The sequence below is a fragment of the Lissotriton helveticus genome, chromosome 1_1 (genome assembly GCF_964261635.1).
Source record: "Lissotriton helveticus chromosome 1_1, aLisHel1.1, whole genome shotgun sequence".
NCBI lineage: Eukaryota > Metazoa > Chordata > Amphibia > Caudata > Salamandridae > Lissotriton > Lissotriton helveticus.
The window spans coordinates 1,404,245,562-1,404,258,309 of NC_136057.1; the positions used below are offsets into that span (position 1 = coordinate 1,404,245,562).

At 45.3% G+C, this 12,748-nt stretch overlaps 1 protein-coding gene across 50 annotated transcripts in view; it reads right to left on the bottom strand.

The window, feature by feature from the left end:
- NFIX (nuclear factor I X) overlaps nucleotides 1-12,748 on the bottom strand; it is a 5,476,577-nt gene that overhangs the window by 2,493,293 nt on the left and 2,970,536 nt on the right. The window contains exon 17 of one of the 50 annotated variants that reach the window (XM_078684390.1): nucleotides 7,864-8,072. The exons of the other annotated variants lie outside the window; for them this stretch is intronic. The gene's annotated coding sequence lies outside the window, so the exon portion shown is untranslated. The remainder of the gene's footprint in view (nucleotides 1-7,863; nucleotides 8,073-12,748) is intronic. 50 annotated transcript variants of the gene reach the window in all.

Sequence of the window (12,748 nt, forward strand, 5' to 3'; positions counted from 1 at the left end):
CGAACCGGTGGGAATTTGCGGAACAATCCTTTGAAGAATTGACATATTATCCTGGAAAAACAGAGTGAGGTGGAGCCATCCTGGCGGAAGCGGGAAATTGCCACCAGAAAAACTTTCAAAGTTGAATGTGAAAGTCCGGACTGAGCCAGTTGCAAAAAGAACGGGAGGAGCTGCGCAGGCGTGGAACAAATGGGATGGACACCAGCAGCTGCGCACCAATGGCAGAATCTCTTCCATTTAGGCTTTTAGGTTTTCACAGTTGACGGAGCTCTGGCCTGAGCTAGAATGTCTCTACAGTCTGACGGGATGGCTAGATGGGCAAATTCAAGGTGCTCAGGTTCCAGGCTGACAATTTCAGAGAGGAGGGGTCTGTCCATCGTGAGGAGGTCCACCCGAGGATGAAGAAGGATGGGCTCGCACTGGGATAGAAGAAGCAGCTCCGAGAACCATGCCTGACGAGGCCATCTGGGAGCGATAAGAAGAATGTGGCAAGGCTGCCTCTGCATCTTCCACAATACTTGAGGCACCAGAGGGATTGGAGGAAAAGCGTAAGCAAACAGATTGCACCAATTCATCAAAAGGGCATTGCCCTGTGACCCTCGGTGGGGATGCCAGCTTGCGTAAGATGGGCATTTCTGGTTCTCTGGTGTGGCAAAGAGATCCAGCGACGGATGACCCCATCGCCGAAAAATCAACTCGAGTGTTGGTTGATGTAACTCCCACTCGTGGGTCGATGAGGTGGACCTGCTGAGGGAATCCCCTAGGATGTTGGAGACACCTGGAAGATGAACTGCAGTGAGAGTGACGTGGTGACTTAAAGCCCAGTCCCAGATCAATTGCGCCAGTTGAGACAAGATTGGAGATTTGGTTCCACCCTTCTTGTTTATATAGTGCATGCTGGTTGTGTTGTCCGTCTGAATAAGGACTGACTCCCCTTGGATCAATAGATGGAATGACTTGAGCGCTAGAAAAATGGCCATCAACTCCAGCCTGTGATTTGCCAGGCTCTCTGAGGCAGAGTCCACTTGCCCTTTATGCACAGGCCTTGAAGGTGTGCACCCCATCCTTCCAACAAGGCGTCCATCGTTAGAGTACGTTCCGGAGTGATGGAAAGGAATGAAAACCTTGCCGAAAGATTGGATGGCCGCGCCCCTCATTTGAGAGCCGCTCTCATGCGAGCGGTGACACAGACTATGTTGTTGAAGGAACGGGTAACCTGACGCCACTGTCCATCCAATTCTTCTTGAATGGGGCGTGTCCGTAGTCTGCAATTTGGGATCAGTGCAATGCACGATGACGCCATCCCTAGAAATGACTTTAAGGGTAGGACTGAAACGGACTGTTTTGTCCGTAGAAGAGACACTAATTGAAGAATCTTTTGTTGACGCTCCTCAGACACAAATGCTTCTGCAAGCGTTGTATCCAACGTGGCCCCTAGAAAATTCTTGCAGAGAGCTGGATGTAATTGGGACTTTGCGGTGTTGATGGAAAGTCCGAGGGAGTGAAATACCTCCTGACAAAGGCGTGTTTCCTGAAGCAGCTGCGTGCGAGACTGTGATTTTAGGAGACAGTCGTCCAGGTATGGAAACATTTGGACACCCTGAAGACGCAGATAAGCTACCACAGGAGCTAACACCTTCGTAAAGACGCGAGGGGCTGAGCGTAGGCCGAAAGGTAGTACTCTGAACTGGAAGTCCCTCCATCCCACGCGGAAACGCAAGTACTTCCGATGTCGCGGAAGAATAGGGACATGGAAGTAAGCGTCCTGGAGGTCTATGGTTGCCATGAAATCTCCCATTGAGAGTAAGCGTAAGATCTCCACCAGCGTTAGCATGCGGAAGGATTGGCACTTGAGATACTTGTTAAGTGCTCGCAAGTCCAATATCGGCCGCCAATCCCCTGTCTTCTTGATGATGAGGAAAAAACGGGAATAACATCCCTACCCCCTTTGAGACTTGGGCACCACTTCGACGGCACCCTTCTGTATCATAAGTCGAACTTGATGGAAGAGTTCCTTGATGTGGGCTGGTGGTGGGCCGAAAGGTGGAGTGGGAGGAGGAAGTTTGATGAACTCTAAAGCATGGCCCTTCTCTACAATGTCCAGAACCCAACGGTCCAAAGTGATGGAGGACCATTGAGAACAGAACAGGGAGATTCGACCTCCAACTCTTTAGGGTAAAGCCAAGTCACTTGTATCTTGGGAGCAGATCCTCTGTAAGAAGATTTCCCCCTATAGGTCTTAGAAGACTGCTGACGGGAAGACTGTTGCTGGTTATTGGAGTAGCGTTGGTTGCACTGGTTGTAGGAGCGATATTGATTGCTTCCTCCTCAAAAAGTAGAAGAGGTACCGCGTCCGCGTGCACCCCGAAAGGGCTGTTTCCGAAATTGTAAGTTTCCTAAAGAGCGAGCAGTGTCAGTGTCTTTTTTGATGGATTGTGATGTCTCATCAACATGTGCTCCAAAAAGTGACTCGCCGTCATATGGCATATCCAGGATCTTCCCATGCACCTCTTGGCGAAAGGATGTGCAGCGCAACCAACCTTGCCTGCGTAGAACAGCCGCTCCAGCGAGCTGCCGGTAACCAGTACAGGCAATATCAACGGATCAGTCAATAATCTCCTCCGATGTTCTCTCTCCTTCTTGGAGAAGTTGCAAGGCTTCCGCCTTTGAAGCGTCTGGAACCAAAGCCACAAAAGCAGACATGTCTGCCCACATCTGGCGGTCGTATCGCTCCAAAATAGCCAAAGCATTGGCCGCTCTCACTGTGGTGGAGGCCATTGTGGAAAACTTGTGGCCTATAGCATCCAGGCGACGACCTTCGCGGTCTGATGGGGCAGTAACAGCAGACGCAGGGTTCCGAGAACGGCGCTTAGCTGCCTGCGTAACCACCGAATCCGGTTTCAGCTGTCCAATGAGGCACGCTGGAGTGCCAACAGGCGCCTTATATTTCTTTTCCAATCGGGGCATCTGTGCCGGTAGTGAATTTGGGGTCTGCATCAACTTCACCCCTTCAGTCCAGATAAAGTCAATAATGGGAACAGTATGGACTTGTTAGAATGGTTGATTTTTAAAATCATGGAGGAAGCAATCCTCCTCCCTCTGGACTCTTGGTAACTTAAAGCGTTGAGCCGCCCTATCCATCAGCTGATGGAAACTCGCAATGTCCACAGGAGGAGAATCTCCTGGCGTTACCGGAGAGGGGGGGCGGTGTCTGAACTTGATAGTCATCCCACTACGCCATATCCTCATCATCATCTCGAACCTCACCATCTTCGCGGTCTGGAGGAATCTCATCTTCGTCGTCGGCATACATAGTCGAGTGTATCCGAACTGACGTTTGTATTTGAGGAGCAGAAGTTGGCAGAGGCGACAGAGGAGCCGAAGCATGTACTGCAACAGGCTTCAGGACAGAAGGAACCGCAGGCACCTGTGGAGATGGCGGGAAACGCCTATTATAGTCGTCCAACATATGCTGGAGATTAGAGATGAGCGACAAAGGCACAGTCCCAGTAGGAACTTGAACAGGCGTTTCCTCCTGTTGGAAATATTGGTCCTCATCATCATTGCTATAATCCTGGCACTTGATGACCAAATCAGATGGACTACGTGCCGCTCTAAAAGACTTGTGTACATCTTCCGCTGAGTCCTGCTCCGAGTCCGTGGCAAACAAGGGCGAGGGAGGCTGTGGATCACTGGTGATAGAAATCTGCTCAATAGGCACTTTGCGGCGCAGGTGAAGTGGGTCGACAGTGGCAGACCCAGTGGACGACAGTGGCAGCAAACGCGGAAGAAGTCGTCGATGGAGCTGACGACGTCGATGGAGTTGATGGAAGCACACTGGAAGAATCCGTCGTCGACGGTTCCGTCGTGTCGACGACGAAGATGACTTCTTCTTCGTCGACGGAGTGGTCGTCGACGGAGTGGTCGTAGACGGGGCGGTCGTCGACGGAGTGCTCATCGACGAGGCCGTTGACGAAGCTGGTTTCTTAACACTCATCGTCGACGATGATTTGGTCGCCGACGGTGGAGTTTTCTTCGACGACGACGAAGCAATCGGAATGACAGACGGCACAGTCTTGAAACTAAGGGTTACCTTTGTCGACGACGATGACGTCGGCGAAACAGTCGTCGACGATCCTGAAGCAGACGTCATTGTCACTGTCGCCGGAGACGGCAGATCTCGTCGTCGGGTCAACCGTCGACGCTCCCGTCGACGATGAAACATGTTTTTCACAGAAACATGAGTAAAAGATGCAGCAGACGCCTGAGAACCAGGTCTCGTGGGCGTAGAAGTAGTAGGTAGAGGTGAAGACACCGCAGGGGCCATAGAGAGAGACGTCTTCTTCTTAAGGAATGGAGAGGGCAACTCCTGCACACTACTACGTTTAGAAGCTGCTTGGGAACGACCAGAAATGAGACTTTCGGCATGAGAAAGTACATTATCCTTGTCCTTAAGTCTCTGAAGCCACAGTAGGAGACGGCCTTCCTTGTCCTTTAGAGTCTTTGTAGAAAAAGTTCTACAGAACTTACATTTACCCACATCATGGTTGGGGTAAAGACAGTAAATATACTTACTGTGAGGATCTTCTGAATAAAAGCGTAGCTTTCCACAAGAAGAGCAAGGTCTAAAAAGAGACTTCTTACTTGAAGACATGCTGAAAACACAGGGAAAACCTGAAGAAGTAGAGAAAACTGAGCAGAGCTCAGGGAGACTCCTTTTCACACCACGTGCGGTAGAAAATCTGAGGTACTGAGCTCTGAGGAGAAGGTTCTAGAGGGCTGCTGGCGCCTGATTGACTACAGTTTGGACCAACATAATGACAGGAATAGACTACAAGTGTTTTTTTCTCTCTTCATGTATTCCTATGTGGAATTATGTCTAGGCATTTACTGCCGTTTTTCTAATGTGCATTTCATGTGTTATGTTTTACATATACATAGTATTAGTATGTTATTGCTATTTTATTTACCGTGGGACTCCCACTCCAACGACGGGGAATATTCAAGCATGTGAATCTATGAAAGACACCCAATACTGGAGAAACAGTGCTAGGAACCGCAACAACCAAAGTACTTTTGGTCAAACAAGAGCAAAGAAGGATTTCCACGTTCGCTAGGCACATGCCACTGAATACAGGCTCTCATAGGTAGATATTTTACATAATGCCAATCGCATGGCTGCTAAAGACAGAGAAAACTGCCATCGTGACCCAGTGGACAATGTCTTATTCTAACCCCTGCTCCAGAGTATACATTGGTTTACCACACATAGGATTTTACAACTGAGGAAGACAGAAGCAATTGAGAGGTAATCTCAGCAGAGATGGCACTTTCTGTGCAGTGGTGAGAGGGCAGCACCGGGTGATCTGGAGCAGTTCACATGATTACAAGCTGGCACTAGAAGGAATGTGTGGTATTTTATAAGACTGCACCCTATGTGACTAAGTCCATTGAGAGGCCTGTGAATGTGGCACGCCTCAGTGCACAACACCTACAGTTCTGATCCCTTGTGGGTAGAGCATGGCCGCATGTGTAAGCCTTGCAGTTCAAAGCAGTGATGTCCATTACCAATAGGTGAAGACGCTGTGTACCCTTTCACTGGTCTACATTCATGCAGCCCCTTCCTCACTTTGCCACTGGATTCAAGCTAGCCTGGCTGATGAAGGGCGTTACCCAGAAACCAGTCCCAGGATGCTTGTTTCCAGTCCAGGGAAGACATGGCTTGGCAGTTTGGGCTGGACTCTTTCCCATGAGGCACAGGGTCAAGACTGATTTGCATATAACTGTGTCTGAACTTGGGTCGTGAAGTGAGCTAAAGAATGATGGTGGATTCAACCCAGATCTGTGACTGGGGGTAAGTGTCTGAAAAGGTTCAGTGCTCCGTCCATCTCCTTGTGTTTGCTTTCTTCCAAAATGAAGGACATCAATCTTCAGGCCTCTTCCTTCAAATGTGTGGGTGTCTTTTCTCTATTATACTTATCTGCATTTTATAATAATAATACTTTTCATCTAGCCATTTCTGAAGGGTTCTGAATAGGTGGGGTGAATTGACTAAGTGTTGATTAAAATGATGAAACCTACAAAGTGAATGTGCTACTTACCTGTCCATGACGCTGATGATTGTCATCCCTAAGTCCTTCTTTTCGGACCTAGGCAATTCCACCATTCCCTTAAGAAGTTTGTCTAACTCCGATATAGAATGGTGGGAGAGCAGCAGCACTGATTACAACCGGGGACGAACTTGAGCTGAGTGAGGTCGCTGTGGGCTAAAACACCTCCCAGGGGCTGAAGTTAATGTGGGATCAGGGCCGTTAACATCAAGTATAGCCCTCAGCAGTGGCCCTCAATTGTAGGATGAGATCACATGACTTAACGACGAGGACCTCTGACTGTAGGGCAATATATTACATCTTATAAAAGAGAACCCCTGCCACCTTACAATGCAAGGCAAAATGCTAGGTCTTGCAGAAAAGAACCACTGCTGCCCTTCAATGTAGGATGAAATTACAGAACATACAAAAGAGAAATACTCCAGGCAAAATTACACGCTAAAGAGAAGAGAACCACCATGACCTCAACAGCAGGATGCAGTCACATGATTTACATGAAACAAAAGCTACACATGACAGGTACTGCTAATCTCAAATGTAGGACAAGAACCAACGATTTGCAGAAGAAAACCCCTGCAGCCCTTGAACGCAGCACAGGATGGCAAGATTTAGAGGTGAGAAACACTCCAGCTCTCAAATACAGCATGCAATCACACGACTGAGGCAAGGAACCGGACGGCCCTCCACTATAAGATGCCTGATAGTAAAGAACCAAAGCTGCATTTGAATGTTGGACTAGAACACATGACTTACGGAAAAGACCAACCCCACCTTTTGAATTATGACATCCACACGATTTACAGACCAGAACCATACAACCCTTGAATGTAGAACAACATTACATGACCTCCAGAAAAGAGCACCTCATGCCCTCAAATGTGGAGGGTCAGAGCACACATTGTTTGAAGTGGAAGTAAATGTGGAAAATGCGCAAAGTAAATTTTGCTGAGTACGAAGGGTGTTACATCTGGTATCTATATGGAGGCAGTCGGGCCTAGCCAGTCTAGGCAATGCTCCCTCGCAGCACAGGGAGCTGGTGAGTTCATCCAAAGGATCAGGGTTTGCAGGGAGGCGGCAAGGCAGGATTCCTGCCTCACCACAAGAGATCAAAACCAGAAGCGTCCAGCTCGACAACAGCTTTAATTAGATTCTCTTGGTAAAGGCTCGGTTATTTAAGGTCATAAATAAGCCTACAATAAAAGACAGATCCACACCAGAACAAGACAAGAACGGCCAACTCAGTCTGATTTCAGACATGTGCTTTGTGTGTGAGTGTTCACGTCAGTGTGTACATACTGTGTGTGTGTGTGTGTGTGTGTGTGTGTGTGTGCGCGCTCAGATTCACACCCAACTTAACAGACAGGCATCACTATTGAATATGCAATGCATTCCTTCAGGGACACAAATGAGTGCAATAATCTCAAGTACCACATATGTGCCCAGTCAGACACTACATTGTGTACCGAAGTCCACTGAAAACATTATGAATAGTCAAAACCAAGTAAGGCCCAACTCTTAGGTTGGTAATCTCTCGCTTGACTGGGAAACCGCCATAGAGCAGCACTCACATCTGGATCTTGATGAATCTGTGATGCAATAGCGCACACATAAATAATAGCATTGCTAACCCTAGCCCTTTGAGGGTGTGAGGAGCCTTGAAAATGTATAATAACAACACAATAAATTACAGTTGCATTCTTCGTGGATAACATATGTCGCCAGTTTATTGATTACACAGGTTGGAATAGCTTACGGGCGATCCAGGTGTAACCGGTGTGTTGACGGAACAGTCAACACCCATCCTGAGAACGCTAGAGCTGATCTGTTGGTCTTTTCAGCACCACTCCGCTTAGATTCTTTACAGATCGTTCACTTAAAGTGAGTTGCCACCACAACTTCTTCAAGTTTCAATCAATGGCTCCGGCTGTAGTGTAGTCTCCGACTCCCCTGTTGGCGTGGCACCTGTACAGAATAGATTGAAACTGTTAAACAAAAGAAATAGGCGCTACGCAGGGCTTTAAGTGGGCCGGGTCTCGAAACATGTCTATCGGGCTCTGTTTTGTGCCGGGGGAGAGGCGGTCCGTTTTTTTCCGGACTACATTGACAGCAGGCACATGGGTGTGCCTGTGCTCACACTGCTCACTTTTCACTAGTGGAGAAGTTAGAACATGATGTCATGCCAGATGAGCGTTGTAGAGGAAGGGAAACCTTTAAAGAGAGTCGTTTTCTCTCTTGATTTCCCTTTTTTTGTAACTCAGGAGCAGCAACATTGTCCTGGTGTCATCAGGGCTGTAAGTGGAAGCTTTTCCAATATTATTATCTTATGCAAATAACAACCACTGTCAAAGCCAATAGTCCTGACTTGTTATAGGTATGATGTTACTTGTTGTATAATATATCTGGATGCAATGACAGAAACAGCAAAATACAAGTCGGGTAGCACACTATACTAAGCACAGATTTTTTGCTTAGGTGTTTTATGTCCCGCCCTTAATTACATTGGCCACGCACCTTTATGAGACCCCCCCCCCCCAGTTTTGAAGGACCTACAATAAATTCAAGTTAGGGAAAAATGCCAGTTCACTTGTTGATGATGGCCCAAATAATATATATCATGTTTTCCTACTGTGCAGAGAAGATAGATATGTACCAGCAGCCAATGAAAACAAGGAGGCCCTCCAAATATATAATCAACGAATGACCTGTGGGTGAAGGTGACGGCGTGTGATATTCAAGGCAAAATATTTAATAATAAGTGGATAGGGTAGAGAAGTTGCCACTTAAGCCTTAGAGAGATCGCAGAAAGGCTTTCTTCTTAAAAAGCAAGTCACTAACCAGTTGTTACACATCTTTAGTTTGCTTTCTTTTCTTTCATAAATACTCTCTCTAACAATAAGGCTCATAGTAAAAAAATAATACTACAAAATGTGGTTAACTCTAACAGGTGAGATAGTCACCTGTGTGAAAGGAGCGGGGATGACAAATATATGCTCTTCTGAAAAATGGATGCACTCGTACCAAAAATAGTCTGAACAAAAGAGAGTAAATGGCAGGATTATCGTGTCAGCAGTCTTTAAAGCATTCATCACACCTCTCCCACACTGTACAAAACAGGGAGTGAGTGTTAGAAATGGGGTGTGTAGTTAGCAGTGGTTTGCACCCTGTCCAAGTAGGGAAACTCACTATAGTCAGGGTAAGGGAGTCACACAGCTCAGATAACACCGGCTCACCCCCTTGATAGCTTGCACAAGCAGTCAGGCTTATCTCAGAGGCAATGTGTAAAGTACTTATACAAAGTAAACACAAGGAAATGATGGACAGAGCGCTGAAACTTTTCAGACACTCACCCCATGTCACTATTAGATCTGGGTTCAATCCATCATCGTTCTGTAACTCACCTTGTCACCCCAGTTCAGACCCAGCCATATTTAAATGAGTTTTGACCCTGTTCCTCATGGGAATAGTCCAGCCCGAACTGCCAAATCAGGTCTTCCCTGGACCGGAAGCAAGCATCCTGAGACCAGTTTCGGGGTAACACCCCTCATCAGCCAGGCTAGCTTGAATCCGGTGGCAAAGTGAACATGGGAAACCACGTCTGGGCATACCCTGCCAACTTAGGGCGAACAAAGCAAACACAAGTGAAAACACAACAGGAGTTCACAACAGTTTAAATAGCCATGTTTATCTGAATAAAACAAGACCAGAATGACAAAAAACCAACATACACAAGTAAAAATATAACTTTTAAAAGATTAAGCACGTTTGGTCCATAGAAATTAATGGACGTGTCAGTTAGTCAAAAATCTATATTCAGCTAATTTAGCCACAAAAGAGCAATAAAAACATTCGAATTACATAAGTATACACAATAAAATTCATCTTTGACAAAATAAAAACACAGGAATCATTTTTTAACAATTTTACGGAGCCAAACTGCAGAGGAGATATACCTACAAATCATTAGGCAAATAAATTAATTGTTTAAAAGAAGTAAGTGACATACCGCAGATTGGCACTTTCTAATATTTAAGAATCTTAGTAATTGTTTTAAAAAAGTACCTCGCAGGCCAGAATATAATTTACAAAAAAATCATAAAATGTAAAGTGCTCTGTGCAGAAAAATAATCACATGGGCACATTTCTAAGTTAGTGTCGCAGTATGCATCACGTGGGTACAACACCAGTAAATGAGCAATGCCCATCCTGAATCTGATCAAATAAAAGATTTTAGCCTGATTGAAATAGAAAGAGAGGTATGGTTCAATTTTTGGGGAGCTGACTACTAATGAGTGCTCTACAACCCTTTTCTTTGGCATCTCTTTACCATCTCTTGCGTGCTTCAAATAAAGTAGAAAATCCCTTTCCAAATTATTTTTTGGGATTGCAAAAATGTCACCCGGAGGGCTGAAACAATCCTCCAGACCCTGCTCCCCTAATTGTTCGTAAATATAAGATAAACAGGGGATCTTTTTTACAAAATCTAATTTCAAGCAACCTAAAATGATATCACGATTCAGGATTGGTTCCTCCTTGGTCCATATGTTATGCCAGAGCTTCAGGGGAGCTAGTTGTGTATGAAAATTCAGCGGTGTTACACCTAATTTGTTGTGGCACATAGTGACAGGAGTGCTTTTAGGTAATGTCAGTGTGCGTTTTAACATCATATTTTCCTCTCTCTGAGGCCCCAAGATATTGCTGAAGCCCCAGACTCCTGCTCCATACAAAGCGATGGCACATGTCCGTGCTTTGTAGATGTCTTCTATGGCTTTAATTTGACAGGAGTCTAATTTTTTTGTAAATCTGAAGATGGTCTCTACGTTTTTATTAAAGCTTCCAATCTTTACATCCAATAGGTGTGTCCATTAATTCTTTTCATTAAAAAGTATACCTAAATAAGAAAAAGTTGGTGCCCGAAACAATATTTCATTATTTATATAAAAAGTTTTTTATTGTTGGGGATTTACCTATTACCACTACATGTGATTTTGCAACATTGGTTTTTAGGCCAAGGTCACTCATAAAATCATTAAAACCAGTTAAAAGCCTTTATAATCCCACCCCAGTCCTCGACATTAAAACACAGTCATCTGCGTATAATAGGGTTGGTAAAGACCTGTTGCCTACTGTTGGTGCATCTATATTACCAGTTCTAATCTTACTTTCTAAATCATTTATATTGAAGCAGAATAAAAATAGAGCAAGTACGCATCCCTGGCGGACCCCACAATCCATCTTTATTGGAGGCGACAACTCACCAGCTGCTCCATAACGTACTCTCCCTGTGACTCCGTGGTGCATTGCTGCTAGGTAATGGACGATGGATGGATCAATGCCCATGAGCAACATTTTCTGCCAGAGTCTCCCTCTCTGCACCCAGTCAAAGCAGAGGTCAGGTCCATCAACCCAAGGTAAATGGTCCCTGGCTTCGCCATGGTGTATTTGCCGATGACCATGTGCAGATTGAGGCACTGTTCAACAGTGCCCAGACCCTTTCTAAATCCATACTGAATATTAGAAAATGTCCCTTTTTCTACCATCCAGACCTCCAATCTCTCCAATAATATTCGACCCATTATTTTGCAAGAACAATCAATTAGGGAGATTGGTCGATAGCATTTAGGGTCTGATCTGTCTCCCTTTTTATATATGGGCACTTTTATTACCAATCTCCAGGAATCTGGTGGACCCAAAGCCGCATAGCAGCCTAATATATTTAACACTGGTAGCCACAAGGTTGTATCTGCTAAAAATAAATCCGCAGGTACCCCATCAGGCCCGGGAGACTTGTTCTTTACAGTCTGACAAAGTGCCCTATCTACCTCGCCTAGGGTCGGCGGTTTCAGGGGAGATGCCTCATATTCAGTGTCAAAGCCACTAGATGATTCGGTACTGTTACCATAAAGGTCAGTAAAATGTTTCACCCACGTTTCCGGCATAATAGTTACACCAGAAATACTATTTTGTGTGTCACGGAAATATTCCTCATTTATTGTCTGCCAGAAGAGTCTGGAGTCTTTGCTCTGTGACGCCTCATGCGGTTTACCCCAGGCATCTTTCCTGATCTCCATCGTACGGTGCTCCAGAGCACTCCCTTCATGCTGACTCTTTGTTAAAAGTTCTCTAATCGTCTAATTTATTGCCTTGTATGATTCAATCATGACTGGGATATTTAATTTTACTTCCATGCTCTCCAGAACTTGCTCAAGGTTGCGCTTTATTATCTCTTCTAAAACAAGGTCTGGGTTATTGGTGGACCATTTCCTTATTATCCCCTTATTGTTAGTATAGGACAGAGGTGATACTCTTTCTGGCATAGTTGGCTCATCGGTTGGGACCGTCAAATTCAATATTAGTGGATAGTGATCACTAAAATATACTTTTGGTATCTTAAAAGTAGCTATATGTGAATTGAAGTGATCGAAAAAAATAATAAAATCAATCAGAGTGCCTTGGTCTTTACTAATGTATGTTACCACATTATTTTTTGTCAAGTCTATACAATCTAATGTTAAAAATAGTGAAAATTTCACCAACAGAGAATTGAAAATATTCCCACATGGACTGTGTTCGAAATGATAGCCCCCCCCATTTCCTTGGGCAAGCAGGTGACAGGCCCCAGATTTGGACAGAGAGCATAA